General features: G+C 38.9%; 1 protein-coding gene across 7 annotated transcripts in view; it reads left to right on the forward strand.

Moving 5' to 3' along the window:
- The window catches only part of Glis3 (GLIS family zinc finger 3), a 443,820-nt gene that overhangs the window by 379,873 nt on the left and 47,949 nt on the right, over positions 1-15,998 (forward strand). The gene's annotated exons all lie outside the window — the stretch shown is intronic.

Raw genomic sequence — 15,998 nt, forward strand, 5'->3', positions numbered from 1 at the left:
ATGTTTTCCCCTTAAGCAGGTAACAGGCTACATGTGGATTTCTTAATGGAACACTCATTGTCATCTTTGCATTTGAAAAGGAAGCCCCAGGTCTCCGAGAGTATTTTCACATCAGTAAATCAATTTGTAAGAATATTCATTAATGTTTGCCAACCACTGGGGGAGGGGAAGAGGTGAGCACTCCCAGACCAACTTCCTTCTGCTTCAGTTTGAATAGTAAGTGACTCTATATTTGGAAAATTGCATGTAGGCAGTGAAAAATAAGAAAAAATTAATATACAACAAGGAAGTTATTTTTCTTAGCCTGCATTTTTATGCATTTTCTACACTGCATAATGGTGATGTACTTGTGCAAACATAATTAGTTATTATCTGTACATGTGGAAAGCTCTGATTGTATTCTGTGAGTATGAAAACAGAAGGCTCACCTGTACCACATTCCAGAAAAGGGAATTTTTCTATTTGTGATGAATTGCAAATCCCACATCCACCTGCATCTGATTCCATAGCCAGGTTTGGTAGCAGACTATTTTTTCTTTTCTTTTGAAAAAAATGCTAATAAACCATAAGGAAGGAAGAATTTTAGAAAGAAAGAATGAAGAATTTACCAGTGCATTACAGTGGAATAGGAGACAGACTTGCTTAAAGAGCTTTTTAATTTTACTTTTTTACATCTTCATGCATGTATATAATGTACTTTCATCATATTCATCGCCCCCCTCCAAACACACACATTAGCCTCTCTCTTGTCCCCCGCCTCCTGTAGTCTTTTAAACTTGACAGTTCTCAGATGAGCCACATGCAGGGGAAAGGGCGTTAAAGAATCGCTTCGAGAGCATCCGTCACCAAGACATCCAGAGTCAGTGGACCTTTAGCAGCTGCTTTGGATATTCTTAGAAGCAACATAGGATCCGCTTTTTTGAGACCCAAAGAGATGAGATTAAAACTTAGAGGGTTCAGATACAAGTGCACATATCAAATATGCCATACCATAATGTTACTAACACATATATCAATAGTGTGTATTAGGTGTTTAAATGAAGAGGCGTGGCTAGCTTTTGTTCATACATACATACATACATATATATATGTATGTATGATTTGCCAAATGGTTGATATTTGAGCATTTATTCCATCACATTAATGTAACAATCAGGTTCAAACAACCTATGAAGCATTCTCCTACTTCCTCAGGAGTCCATAAATATATCTCACTAAAGACCTATAATTCAACAGTTAAAGTCAATGCTAACCAGATATGATTGAGAAATGTACCAACATTCAAGAAAATTAGTTTCCAGGGATGCAAGTCTTGGTTGCATATAAACTATGAGAAGCCATGATACCTATAACCATGCTGCTTTTGTCATATGCAGCAGACAGCATATGGTTCATTTTTAGAACTGTTGCAATTGTCTTGGAGTCTGTTTTTATATGTCTGCTAGTGTTTTTTAAAGTTTTAGAATTCTAAAGTTTTTAAGGTTTAGTTTGGAATGGCTTTGCGATTCTAAATAGATTTCCACTTTCTGTTCACGATGCTTTTCTATATTTGGTCCTCAAAAATATCTTGAGCTCCAGCTGTGGCACATTAGCTGCCACGCCGGGTAAGGAAGTGTAAGTTGCCACAGCCATCAACAGAGTGTTTTCAGGTTGACAGGCATGTTCTTTGATTCTGAGAATACTTAAAACAAGGCAAGTGGCCATCCTACTCAATTTGTCCCTGGAATTTTCCTTACCAGGTAGTTTATTACTACAAGAGTTTATTCCCTGCTTCTGTACTCCTGTTTCCCTCAGGTCCTTTGTTACTTTCTTGGCTTCTGATTTTTTTTTTAAATAATTGATTATGCCTTCTGTTTTGCTGAGTAGACAACAAACCCAGAGGCAGAACCAAGCTGGAAGAAAAACTACAAAACAAAAATTATAAGCCTTCCTTTAAAAGTTCTAGAAATGCACTTGTAGGAAGTACATATGTACACCAGCTGCAGACGTGCACTAAAGATCTATGGAAAAGAGCCAAACTGTGAAAAATGCCAAAGGCGCATCAGGAAGCTGTTCATCAATTAGTTAAATGTAAAATCTGAAGTGTTAAGGCAATTTGATGAAGATTAAGACTTGGCTAAATGGCAAAAGTACTCAGAGTTATTCCCTTTACGTTCTATACACAAAATACAAAAATATGTTTAATGATTATCAGATACTTATGTCTTTAAGTGCTAGTAAATTGATTTATCATAAAAAATATTTGCATGGAAACCTATTGAGTATGTATAAGCATAGGATAGGAAGGAGTTAAATATTGCATTGAACACCATGATCTCAGAAGCCACAAGGATTCAGGATTCATAGTCTGAAGATGTCATGGTTTTGAAATAGATATTTCTGGTGGCTAGTGGACCATGATTTACAAGGTTCCAGGAGAGGAGGGATAGTTTATAGAGCATTACAACAAACAAGAAAGATGGCATTTCTCATAACACAGAATTCCCTCCCTTTCTTCCTTCCCTCCTTCTTTCCTTCCTTCTTTCTTTCCTTTCTTCCTTCTTTCTTTTCTCCTTCCTTCCATCCTTCCCTCCTCCCTCCCTCCCTCCTTCCTTCTTTCCTTCTATGGTGCAAGGAATTGAACCCAGAGTCTTACACATTCTAGGAAGTCAATCTACCACTGAGCTACATCTTCAGCCCCCGATACATAGAATTCTTGTATGTGTCCTAATGTGTTACCTTACCTTATTGAAGCAAACTTTTTAGGTTGATGAGACAGACTTGATTAGAATGGATTGCCTGAAAAGACTTTCATTTCGGTAGAAGAAAATAGTGCCCCAGGTTAAAACAGTCACATAACTTTATCTCATGCTGAGGATGATTTTAAATTGAGGTGTTTATTTTTCCACTATTGTGAAAATCCCAGGACTCTCAAGGCCTGCTCCTGAGCTAACCTGTGAGCAATGTTGTGATTTAACAGGAAGGCCAGGCAGTGATGAACAAGCCTCAAGGATGGCTCACTTATAGTTCTGCCCTCTTGTTCAGAGATTCTGTGCCCCAGTTAGACAGTGCTGCAGGCCAGCCTGTAAATTCAGGTGATTTATCTGATGATCTGAGAGATACTATTTGATAGCCAGTAGATCGGATGTGAATGCCTTTTTCAGAGCGGTAGTATCAGAACAGATCTTCTGTTGAGCTCCTATGATGAACTAATGGAATAGATAAGCCCAAATTTAGTGAGTGTGAGACTGTATCGGTAGCCTGGACCAATGCCTGGTCTGGGCGGAGAGTCCTCTCACTAACAAAGAATACTTTATGGAAGATGATCTGTCTCCTGGGTGATCACAAAAGTAATGGCTCCCTCTAAAACAAAACCGTGCTACAGATTCAGAAAGTAAGACATGACCTTAGCAAAAAAAAACCTATGTCATGAAGGCATCATTGGGTTCAATGTGGCTGAGATATCTGAGTCCCACAGAAAGTACCTATCCAATGAGAAGCTAATATAGCTGGAACAAGAGAAATCTACAAGAATGAGGGAAATTTATTGGTACCACTCCTGTTGGGTTATAAAATAATTCTTACCTTTATGGCTTTTATGACCTGTTGGATAATGCAAACTTTGAATGCAACATTAGGTTTTTCAGGAAAAAAAAATAAATGTTTTTATTCAGATATCATATAAAAATATAGAAGGAAAAATAAAGATTTCCTCTTTAGAACAAGAATTTTTGAAGTCACATACTGTCTTTCACTTTCCTACACCCTCAGTATTAGGAGATGAGAGCTTATCTCACAATATCATCAGTTTTTGTAATAAATAGCACATATAATAAATCTATGGTATTTAACATACTTTATGAAATAGTTTTTCATTTTTAGTGTCATTTTATGGTATATGTTTTAATATATTTTCTACATACTTAAATTGAGTATATTTGCTGTCTTTTGGACAGCTTGCAAAGTTGTAAGTGTTATAAATAATTTTCTATAAAAGTTTCTCATATAGTCTCTTCTCAAAAAAGTGGTTGTTAATGCAGGGACTTTATTAGAAGCTACTAAATTGACACAAATTTCCCAGTAGGTTAAAGTTTATCATAGACTTGTGAAGAGAAAGCATGATCTACATGAAAGTCTTTGAAAGGTGGTACAGCATTATAAAAGTGCATAGTTATTTCTTGCATTATCTTTTGAAGCACTGCTTAACTTGGAACTAACAAATGTGAAAAAACAACAGAATGACTTTGGAATTGGCAGTGGACACAAGAAAGTGGAGACTTGGTTACAAAAGGGATTTAAAGGGAGCATCTAGCAATAACATTTCTTATGACATCTCTTCTGATGATTTGTTGAACTGCTGTCAAAAGCTTGTATTGGTTTTGTAGCATCTTTTGCATGTGTTGTCTATCTGACAACTTGGATTGGAAAATCAGAGTAGGAGTAAGCCTCATGCTTCTCAGTTTTGGGCTCTGATGATCCCTGATGATCTTAACCTGTAGATTTAGCTCTTCCTACTATGAGCCAATCTGTTACTATGCACTGAATCACCCTGAAGCCTTGGGAAATACAATTGTCCCTCCCTCCCCTGGAGTTTCTCGTTCAGGAGGTCTGAGCAAGTCCCAAAGATCTGAATTTCTGTAACATGATTCTGACAAGTTCCCAGGTGACACTAGGTACTGCTAGTCCAGGGACCACACGTTGAAAACTATTGCCCTGCATCGTAAAATGTGGGAATGTGACTTCAGCAAAATATGATCTGAATTTTGACAGGGAGGAATTAGAATGCTCTGTAGTATACATTTCTGTTGTTCACTACAGAAAACCTATAAATGGATGTTATGCTTGCCATCCTACACAAGTGTTATAATGGTGTTGTTCATATTTTGATTAAGAGTAAGATCTTATAACTACTCAACTAAAAAACAAATTAAAATGTTGATTCCCAGCTGGCACAGGACACAATTGCATGTATGAAGCTGACGCTAATGCCTTTATATGTTTGCAAGCTGCTTAATGTGGTGCTGCAGTTTTCCATATCTACTTATTCCCTCGTATTCATGTTGATTTTTCAAGCAAGATTAAGCTGAATTACTCAGTTTTACAATATGCACAAGTTTTTTGCTATAAAATATGTTTATGGGTGAGCAAAAACATTCTATAACTCATTGAAGAATAAAAAATAGTAAGGGTAGGGAACTGTAGCCTTTATTCCTACTGGGCAAATCTTGGTTATTATTATATTGTAATTTCCTTTTTCGTTATTTAATATTATTTTGCCAGCATTCAAATGGAGCAAGAGAAGGAAAAGCTGGAGCTACTTTGTGTTGTACACCCAACCAGGTCTTCAGGAACAGATGAGTGGCAAGACAGAGAATTCAGGGGAGAATTTCTGAAATGGGAAGCTAATGCTTTTTGTGGTTAGGAAGTTATGGGTCAATCTTCTGTGCCCAAAATTCTGACTTTTTGCTTCCACTGAATTTAGCCTCCAAGGAAAAAAAGAAATAGATATTTATGTCTTTTTCATCTGAAGAATAGAAAGAAAAAAGAAACTGGATATTTTCATAGTGAAAATTCCTGGTTTTACAATTATATAGACACTGAAGAGAAGTGTCAAGAATAACATGAGGCTCTAAATTGAAGGACATTACTGAATTAACTTGGATATAACTTGTCATACTTAATAGTAATAAGGGAACATGCTGCAGGAACTGAATCGAGTGCTGTGAAATTTACTTATTCTAGGTAACCAACAGCATTATCTCAGAGATGGGTTTTACTATTGTGTTTTCTTATTATTGTCAGAGACTGATCAGCCCTGTTCAGGTGCCCTGGCCATGACTCAAGCCATTAAAACTACCTTCACAGCCCACATTGATTCATCAGAAGTTATAGCTTGTCTCCTTGAAGTCTCGGTTTTCCTCCCTGAGTTATGAGGCTGTTCTGGCCTCACTTCCAGGGACTCCTTGTTTCTAGCTGTGATCTGAGCTTGCTCCTGTTCTATTCTCTCTCAATGAACTTAGCTGCCCATGTCTAGCTTCTACTCTAACCATCCATCATCAACTTTGGATTTCAGTGTTGATCCATACCCTAGAGTTTCTATTAACACCTAACCACACCCTAAGAAATCAAAGGCTTAAAAATGTTGCTGGATCTTTGTCCCTGGGGATGTAGAGAAAGTCATTATTTCCACCTTCTAGAAGCGAGCTACTGCAGCAAGTGAACTAGTCACTATTCAAAGGAAAACAGGGCAAACTCTCATGAGCATGCAGAGGAATTTTCTCCTCTGTGAACCTGTTCACAGGGATGCATGTCAAACCTTTCTGGGGAATGGATGTATTTCATGAAGAATGCATTGCATCAACTTCCCCAGAAGTTTTGTAATAGGAAAGGCGTTTCCTAGGAACCACTGTTCTGAAGTACTAAGGCAGCTTTGGTATATATATATATATGGTCTCTTTTTCTTAAGTCATACTTAAATCATCACTGACTATGTTTTGTGCAATCTCTCTGATCATCTATGCAGCCAATCTTCTCTCAAATGTGACATTTACAAGTAGAAACGCTTCCTCTTCCTCTAGCTCAAATTTTCCTCTTACTGCGATCAACTGCTGAGCTTAATGACATTAAGAGTTCTTAGGATTTGTAAGTCTTCAGCATCTATTAGTTGTAATTATTGCTGCTTTTATCCAAAATTCATGTTATAGTTCTGTAAAACACATAGGGAACACGTGCCACAAGTCACTGTCATTTTTTTTTCCGTTTTTGGTTTTAGAAATGACCAAAAAATTGAAAGTCAAAAATAATTGAGAATTTAATCAGCATCATTCAGTAGAATAAAAGGAAAACAAAAAAATAACTTCTTCACGTTTTGTATCCCAATACTTTGCCCAGTAGTTTACATTGCATTTTTGATTAATGGAATCTACTATAGGTCTCCAAAGATGAGCAGATTAGAATCACCATTTGGGTGGCAGTGCCCTCAAATTCAGGTCAAAATTGTGTTTTGATGGATACTAGTGTTTGAATATTCAAATAATGGGGTTTTGTTTGTTTGTTTGTTTTTGCTTTTTTAGAGACAGTGTGTTATGGCCAAAAGAATGTGAGGCTAAATCTAAGGAACAATCTTGCTTCCCCCACCACCAGATGTTTACATGGGGGAAGTTACTTTCCTCTTCTGCAAAATGGTGCTAAGCATCCTGCTTTCCACAGGCTGTTGTGAGACTGAAATAAAATAGCAACTAGCAGATACTCAATGGATGTTCCTTTCTCTCCCACACGCACCCTTTCCTCTTTGCTTAAAAGCTTAGAGAATTACTTATGAGCCAAGTCAAAAGGGACTAGACTCCCTTCTGTCCATTCCTTTTACACTGGGTGATGCTGAAACAGATACTCTGATATAAAGAGTTCCTCCCAAAAAAGAACACAGTCACGATGAGGCCTTGGCTCATCCACATTCTAAGACCCATTTCCTAATCTGTAAGTTAAACCTTTTTCTCTGTTGCTAAAAAAAGTAGGAGTATATTCAGGCTGGTTATACAGAGCCTGCTTGAAAAATGAACCCAGTGAGTCTGTGCGGGTGAGGCAGGTAGAGGGAAGAAGAAATAGGATTGATGGCCCCAGTCAGTGCAATTTTACAGTCATTGTTTTGGCTTTGTTGAGGTATAGCCTTGTCCCTCCTGATGTCTTTTTGTAAATAACCTCTTCCAGGCTTTGTCATTTATCTGAAAATATATTCCAACCTGTCTAGAAAACTATTCTTGACTATTTTCTTATCTCATGTTTAGTTTTCATATTTCAAAACAGTTCCCTAGTTCTTTCATGTTGGTTCTCTAGTAGTTGACATATATCAGGTAATTTATTATACTAAAGAGCAGCAAACTATGGCTCAAATCTGGACTGACTCCTGGCTTTGCATGGCCCAATAACCAAGAGGGTTTTTAAGATTTTTAAATATAAAACTGTAAAAAACATAAATAAAGCTTTAGATAGGAACACTTTGAAGAATTGTGGACATTGCCTCTTATCTGCAAAACCTAAAATATTTATTGTCTGGTGCTTTCCAAAAAATGTTTTCTGGCCTCTGCTTCAGACTTATATCTGGGACATTCATCAACAACTAAGTGAAATCAAGGAAGTAGTAAGTTAATTAACCTGAATAAATTAATTAAAAAGAATTATAAGTTAAGCTCATGCAAAACATACAGGTTTTGTTTATCCCTATAATGTTTTAGGTTTAGCAAATAGTTTAGTAGTTTCCTAACCCATAGGTTTGCATAGAGACTGATTTTTAAGGCTAACTAATTAAAACAGACAGAAGTAGAATTTTTCCTCTTGAAGGGATCCAGACCACTGATACTGCCTAACACTCCTAGTCCTCCTTGGGCTGCTCTATGGAACTCCAAAATTAGTGGTTCTCAAATGGAATTATTAAAGTTATTAAAACTGGAAGAAGACATCTGCAGAAGCATCCTGACCATAGTGGGATGAAAGTCCTGACTTACATGATTGCTAACAAGAGGAGATGGGGGCTCCATGATGAGCAGAAGGATGACGGAGCAATCCTGGTTTTACTCTGCCCAATTCTGTTTTTAAAAAGAGAAGTGCTTCAAACCGTTAAATATCAAGGACTATATTTTCTAAAATGTAGACCTCTTGTAGACATGTAAATGAATATGTAAACTAATGAAGCCAAATGTTGAAACATGAAACCTTAGGGACTTACTTGGTAATATTCCAACAGGGAAGATACCTGCTTCCTCAAAATACATAGTCACCCATAATAAGGATGTTTGAAATTGGTATAACTGAAATCCAATCCCTCTATTCCACAGATAGAGAAAAACTTCAATTCAAAATTCCTTGAAAATGTTGTATGTGGCATAAAGTCATGATAACATGGACTTATTAGTATCTCTCTTATGGGTAACAGTAAGTACCTGGGGGCCAAGTGGAAGGGGTTGGCTCATGCCTGTAATCCTAGCCAAGCTATTTGGGAGATCCAGAGAATTGCAATTTTAGGCCAGCCCAGGCAAAAAAGTTCATGAGACCCCCTTCTCAACAGAAAAAGCTGGGAGTGGTGACACATACCTGTCATCCAAGCAGCAGGAAGTCTAAGATAAGATTATGATCTGGACTAGCTAAGGCAAAAATGGAGACCCTGTCTCACAAAATAGCCAAAGGAAAAAGGCCTGGAGGCATATCTCAAGTGATAGAGTGCCTGCGTAGCAAGAATGAAGCCCTGAGTTCAAACTCCAGTATTATCAAAATAAAAAGGCAGAAAGAGCATTCCCTGAAATCACAAATACAACCAACTTCACCATCTATACAGTTTTGCCTCAGGCTAGTGATAATTGCACTTTGGTTCCTCATTGTTCTGCAGTCCCCACAAAGGACTTTTGTTACTACATTTATACACCTAGGAAAGGGAGAGACTTCCTGAGAGAGTTCAGAGTTGGTAGTTTAGCCCTTGATTTGGCTACAAGAATATTGAATTAAAAATTGGATTGGTTGTCTATCTGTCTATCCGTCTAATCTGTCTCCAAGAAGCCTTGACTGTGAAGTGGCTTCAAAAGTCATGTGAAAGTCAAGTGGGTAGAATTATGCCATCAGGAAAAAAGAACGAATGTCTTTTGGGGTCAACATGGTACAGGTAGGAAATAGCTAAGAAATGAATAACAAGAAGGTATGGAACCCAATGTGGTTGTTAAAATTGTTTTTTATGGCCAAGTTGGACATTACTTGCAAAGAACTCAGAGATGAGAATTTTTTAAGAACCTCCAGGGTTAGTTAGCCATTCCTGTTCTTTTTGCTTTCCAACACTGTCCAAAATGGGTTAACATAACATAGACCAGGAGGAAATGACGACTTCCTACAGGGAAGTCTGAGTAGTTTCCTCGTTCAAATTATTTTACTGACTTCCTGTGTAATGAACTCTCTGAGGATAACTAAGTAGGAGGGTTGGAAGACCGAAGGAAGAAAGATAGGATATGAGATTTGAGGTTGGATATGTTATGCATCTTCTGGAAAGATCCAAGAGGGCTACACGGAATGTCGGTCCCAGAGAAGATGGGAGAGCTGCTAGATGATGCCACTCGGCTTGAAATAAAATGTCTTTGTTTTGAAATACAGATGTTTCAGAAGCTTTCGGAACGTGAAGTTAATTACACCTGGTATTTCAGAATGTTTGATGATAACCTTTGTCATTTACATGGATGACATCAGCCATTATCTTCTAGGGGTACCGCAGTGTGTTCCAGAAAGGCATGTATGCATGCATCCTCTTCCAAACACTAATAACTTCTTCCCTGGCTATAAATCCAGCTGCATGATGTGGAAATGTAATTGGGCAGCCTATACAGAAGTTCGAAGCTCATGAGGGAGTATCTATTTGTAAGAGAACTTGAATATTCATGTAACTGTCCAGACATCAATAAATTCTCATTTTGCCTTATTTATTTTTGTTCCCCAGTGAACAGCAGCACTCTTAAGCTCAAAGTTAATAGGCATGTTCTTCAGAGCTGTGCCCTCACTTACCTTAATACAACATCTCTCTAACACATCTGTTTATCCGTTGTCAGGTAGCTCTCCCATCAGGTGACTCGAGTATGTTTTCTTTGTCTTAGTGCATGAGAGACAGTTGCCATTGTTTGCCATCAATTAGCTTAGGGTAGCATGTCAAGGATGTACGGTGGTGTCATTTTAGTCTGACAGCCACCCGATCTGGTTGAGAAGGTATTGTTTCATTATCCTCTTATCAGTGCGGCTGGATAATGATTCTCCACACTGCAAAGTGGGGAGGGGAAAAAAGACAGGCAGAAAAAATAGATTTCTAGTGATTGGCAATATTAAAATTATTCATGCCGCAAGGAGAAGGGAAAGATTAGAGGGAATGAATGTGCAAACCCTTAAGAAGCTACTTCTGCATAATACAGGTGGGATGTGGGATGACGCCCTTCTACATGGAGAGGTAGGGGAAGGGAAAAATGCCCAGGCATTAGGAGGAAAGGGAAACTAGCCTCTTCTCACTGGAAACAAGGCAAGGATTAGCTGAGGTATCTCTCCGGTTCTCCAATTAGCTTCAGCATCAGATGAAGCCTTCCTTTCAAATGACCCTGACGGGGCATTTTCCTTGCTAGAAAACTCTTTCTGGTTTGTGAATTTAGGTCAGGAGAGCATTGTCCTTTGGATCACAGTGCAATTAAATTGTTCATAGGTGAAATGCAAAAATAGAAGAAGGTTCACTACTGGGGCCCTAAACTCCAGTCACTCCCAATATCCATCATTCTCCTCAGAATGCCTGAAAGAATGTTTTTCTTTAAATTCTGAAAATTAACCAAGGCTGGATCTTTATGCTTTTGGAGAAACAAACAAAAAGAAGTGCTGAAAATGTAAAAATACTTCAAGATAAACTAAGCTTCAAGAAGGACAATTGTGTTGACATTTTAGTAACAGCCCATTTTCGCTCCTTAACGAAGTGCAGTCATGCATGAAAATGACTTGTTATCTTTTAAACTGAAACGCATTATGGGTTGTATCTCAAAGGTGTGTATTACTCCTTCAAAATAAAGTACAACAATTTAACCCTATGAGGATTCTTTTGCAGACCTCAAACACTTTATAGCAACATGTATAAAAAAAAAACTGAACAACAAAAAGCTAATTGAGTATGATGTATAAACTCTTCTGCATTTTAAAAGATTTAGTCCACAGTTTATATGCCTTCTTCCATGTGTAACTGAGATAAGAGGCCATACATTGTTGGAGATTTACCATTTTGGAGCCACATATGCTTTTGTCTTTCCCTAATCCTATTTAAGTGGTAGTAATTACAATAACTTAAATAGTCAAATAATAGCAACATCGGCTTTTGAGGATTTAACCATAGTTCACACATTCTGCTAAGTGGTTTTTGTATATTGTATAATTCTTTGCACAATCCTTTGAGGTACTATCATTATTTAAGATGAAGAAACTGAGATTTAGGTTAAATGGCTTGCCCAGACCCCTTTCAAGTGGTTGCTAAGGCTAAGCTTCAAATCCAGGTCCATTGGATTTACTGTGTGTGCACTTTGTTCTGTTACAACAAACATTCTGACACTCTCTCGAGTGCCCAGTTTCTGATGAGGCCAAAGAAGCCAAAGTTTCTGTTGCAGTTCAACTGTTTCCTGAACTCTTCTCAGATCCAAATTTCTCCTCTGAGGAGAAAGACAGAGACAAGATTGAGCTTATCATGCACATGGGTCCTCTGATTCTTGTTAATGTCTCTGTGAAAGCCAATTTACCTTGGTTTCATTGATTAGCTTATCCCTCTGTGCCTTGACCCTGGAAATACTGCCTGAGAGATGAATGGTAAACCTAGACCTCCTCGCATGTGCCAGCCACAAAGGGATTAATGTCACTTCTCAGGATCCCAACATTACTCTGACACTCATTAGAAACAAATCCACAGTCTGTGGGCAAGACTGACTCCCTTTCCTGTGAGTACAGGCAAGAGTCAATGCTATGACTTTCCAGCACTCATAAGTAACTCCAATGCAGATGTGCAGAGCCGCTCAGTGGCTTCAGATCTGCACAGTAAATCTTTTCTAAGTGCATTATCGACAGGAGGAAGCCTTTTGGCCCAGGACATTCGGTGCTTGCTGTGGTAAGGGGTGCATATAGCTGATTGCTCATGAATAACCCCTCCAGGCTTCCTTCTTTTCCTACCAGTGGATCAATATGCTTCTGACAAGCATCTGAAATCTTTATTTGAGAAAAAGCACATTTCCTACCAACTGTTTGTTTTCTAAACCAAATATTTCAGTTAATTTCTTGCCTGAATTAAGTTTCAGAGCTGGAAAATTTCTCTCATCAGTGCTGAGATGCTCTTAGAATGGCAGAAACAGAAACAGGGATGCACTTTCGGGCATTGTTACTGGCAGTGTTGAAGCTACCCATGGGCCTCTTACCTCCAATCAGCCTTGGCAAATGGAGTGCTCAGTGGTCCTGGTACACTATCAACACTCTTGTGCTTTATCTTGAATCCATATTGCACTTAAGAGGAAATATTGGGTGGTGATTAGAGGCATGCAATCTGAAATCTAGTTTCCTCATTTGAATTCAGCTTCATTGTTTACCCACTATGTGACCTACGCTAGGTAACCTAACCAGGAACCAGATTAGGCCTCAAGCTCCTCATCAGTAAACTGCAGAAATGTTTATAAAGCACTTGGCACATTACAAATACTCCATAAGTCTTAACTGTGGGTTCCCCAGTATGAAGCAGCAAGCACATGAAATGCAACTGAGACACAAGGTTAGCACCTGTTACTCAACTTGTGGTCCCTGGAACACTTTGAGAGTTTAATAGAAGTTCAGAATTTCAATATCCCCTCCTCCAAGACTAGTGAATCAGAATGTCATCTTACTCTGATGATTCCTTTGAATTACCAGATGATTAAAGCTGAAGGGGCAGGGCACAGTTTTGGACAGAAAGCATATTGTCTGTTTCCAGTATAACTCAGACTGACAGGGAGATATTCATGCCTGCCCTATCTGAAATGAAGAAACACAGTCACTAAGCAATGCCTAGATAGCCTTCCCCAGCTTTGGGGAAGACGTGACTCTATTTGGGAATACTACTTGCACTCTTTGCTTTCCACCATTCACCTGGCAAGTGCTACTGCTGATGTGTCCCCAAGGGTACCCTGTCCATACCCATTAAAAATATATAAATCAGTGGTTTTCTGACAAAGTGAAAAAGAAAGACAACGATAGAGATAGAGAACGTTGCCTGTTAACTCTAATTAACTGAACTAGTTAAAGGTGCCCGTCTAGAATGTGCTGGTCCTGTTTGTCTGTGAGATGGCATCTGAGAGCCATATATATCAACAAAAGCTGCTTTGTAAAAATTATAAAGCCCATGAGCTGCCTTCACCTACCTCTAATGGAGACAGTGGGGGACTGCAGTGAGCCAGGCCCCAAAAAGAGAGAGGCTGAAACAGCAGGGAGGCTAGCTCCTGGTCCTCTGCAACAGACAGGGGACAGGGCTCACGTATTCATCCTAAGACCAGGCTTTTATTTCCTCGGGGAGTCCACCATTTCTTAATCACAAAAGCAATAAGGATTTCCAATATGTTCCTTGGCCGTGCCTAATCAGTTGTTCCAGCTGCCAGTCATCATCCACGTCTGGAAGTTCACTTAAAAGCAGTCTTCCAGCTTTGAACATAGCACTGACCCCTGGGGTGACACAGACAATGAAGGCCGCCCCCAGGGGCAGCCTGTGTGCACCGGTTGATTTGATCACAACAGTTTTGTTAATATTGCCCTGTATTCTGGAAGGATCTGTTCTCTTCCTTATGCTTTGATCAATAGGCCACATTGTATGCCCTGTTGGTTGACTGACTTGGAAAAATCATTTTGATTATGGAAGGAAAATTTTCCTTTTGAGAATAACCTTACAGTTTCACTCTAACATGGAGATTTTCTTTTGGAGGTTAAAAATCACTTGGCAAAGCCTGAGCATTTGTCAGTAAGCATATGTTGCAACAAGCAGGTCTGTGAGAAATCAGCAGGTACTCAGATTTAAAGCATTAATAGATATTAGCACCTGCCTGGCAGAATAGGAGGTGGAATATTATATTTGAATGAATGAATGAATGAAATAATATTCTGCGATTGTAGTAATTAAGAGCACCTCCTGGATGTATAATGTAATAAGGTCAGATAACCCTAGAAGTCTGTGTAGATAGGAGAGGCATTTCCTGTGCCCCAATGGCAATTTCTGAGACATTGGTCTTTGCTAGAGGCCACTGACAGTTGAAGCTATAGCTATTGAAACTATAGCTGGCTGACTCCAGACAGTTATCCAGCTTTTAGAGGCAAATGTGAGATGGGTATTGGATGTATATTGGAAAACCATGCTTTGGTATTTTATTACTTCCCCAGATTTCTTGTCATTATTTTAGCCACAGGTGACATGTACAACCAGCAATCACATCCTGCACTCCTTATGCAAAGTTCTGTATATAGACACTGAATTATAAGCTTCTGCAAGGTTACACTCTCACTAGAAGTAACATTTCCCTATACTTCTTATCCCATTTATTATAAAACAGAACAGTCATGTGCCTTGTTTTGCAGAGAGGCTTCTTACACCCTATATAAGAAATTGTTTAGTATACTGTCCAAATTCAGACTTTAAGTTGAACCCTGGAACTCTCCCCTTTTTTTTATTGTCACGGAGTGCCTGCCAGAGAACTACTGCCTATTTCAGTGTCATTAATCAGCTATAGTAGTAGAGGAAAGGGTTGTGGGCTTGTGTTTGACCTCAGCATAGCTGGAAGACATGTTCCTGAGCCTTCAGCGTTATATGAGACATCTCGTCTACCCTGCCTTACATCCTTTTCTCTGCCTACTTCTTGCGGCCATTGCAATGGCAGCCAGCCTTCATTGGGCATAGCTTGGCAGCACCTCCTATCAACTCACCACACACCTCTGGCTTTCTTTCCTAAGGTTCTCTGATGCCCTGGTGTTGGGCCTCTGTGAGAACATTAATACACTCTGGGACATGTTCCTGCTTGGAATTGTGAGAGAATTAATACTTCCCTGGGTCAACCCTTGATGAATGGGAATGGGAGCCAGTGGTAAATGTTTGTTTCTGTTCCAGTGCTACTCACTAAGCCCCAAGGACAAATTCCATTGGCATTTAGATTGTGTTTGTCTTTGTTCACTCAACAAGAGAACATGAATTGATGCTGTTAGAGATACCACACACCAAGGATGGCTTGTTCCCTAGTCTATCCCAGGACCTAGATCAGTGTATGCCACATTCCATAAATATTTGTGGGATAATTGGCTGCTAAGAGAAAAATGAGAAGAGTCTGGAGATGTTGCTCAGTGGTAGAGCACTTGTCTAGCATGTATGAGGCCCTAGATTTGACCAGCACTGGGGAGGAGGAAGTGAAGGGAAAAAAAAAAAAAAAGAAAAGAACGTGAACACAAGAGAGAAAGTATTAAAAATAAGTATAACAAGATAGAGG

The sequence above is a fragment of the Castor canadensis genome, chromosome 13, assembly GCF_047511655.1.
Source record: "Castor canadensis chromosome 13, mCasCan1.hap1v2, whole genome shotgun sequence".
Classification (NCBI taxonomy): domain Eukaryota; kingdom Metazoa; phylum Chordata; class Mammalia; order Rodentia; family Castoridae; genus Castor; species Castor canadensis.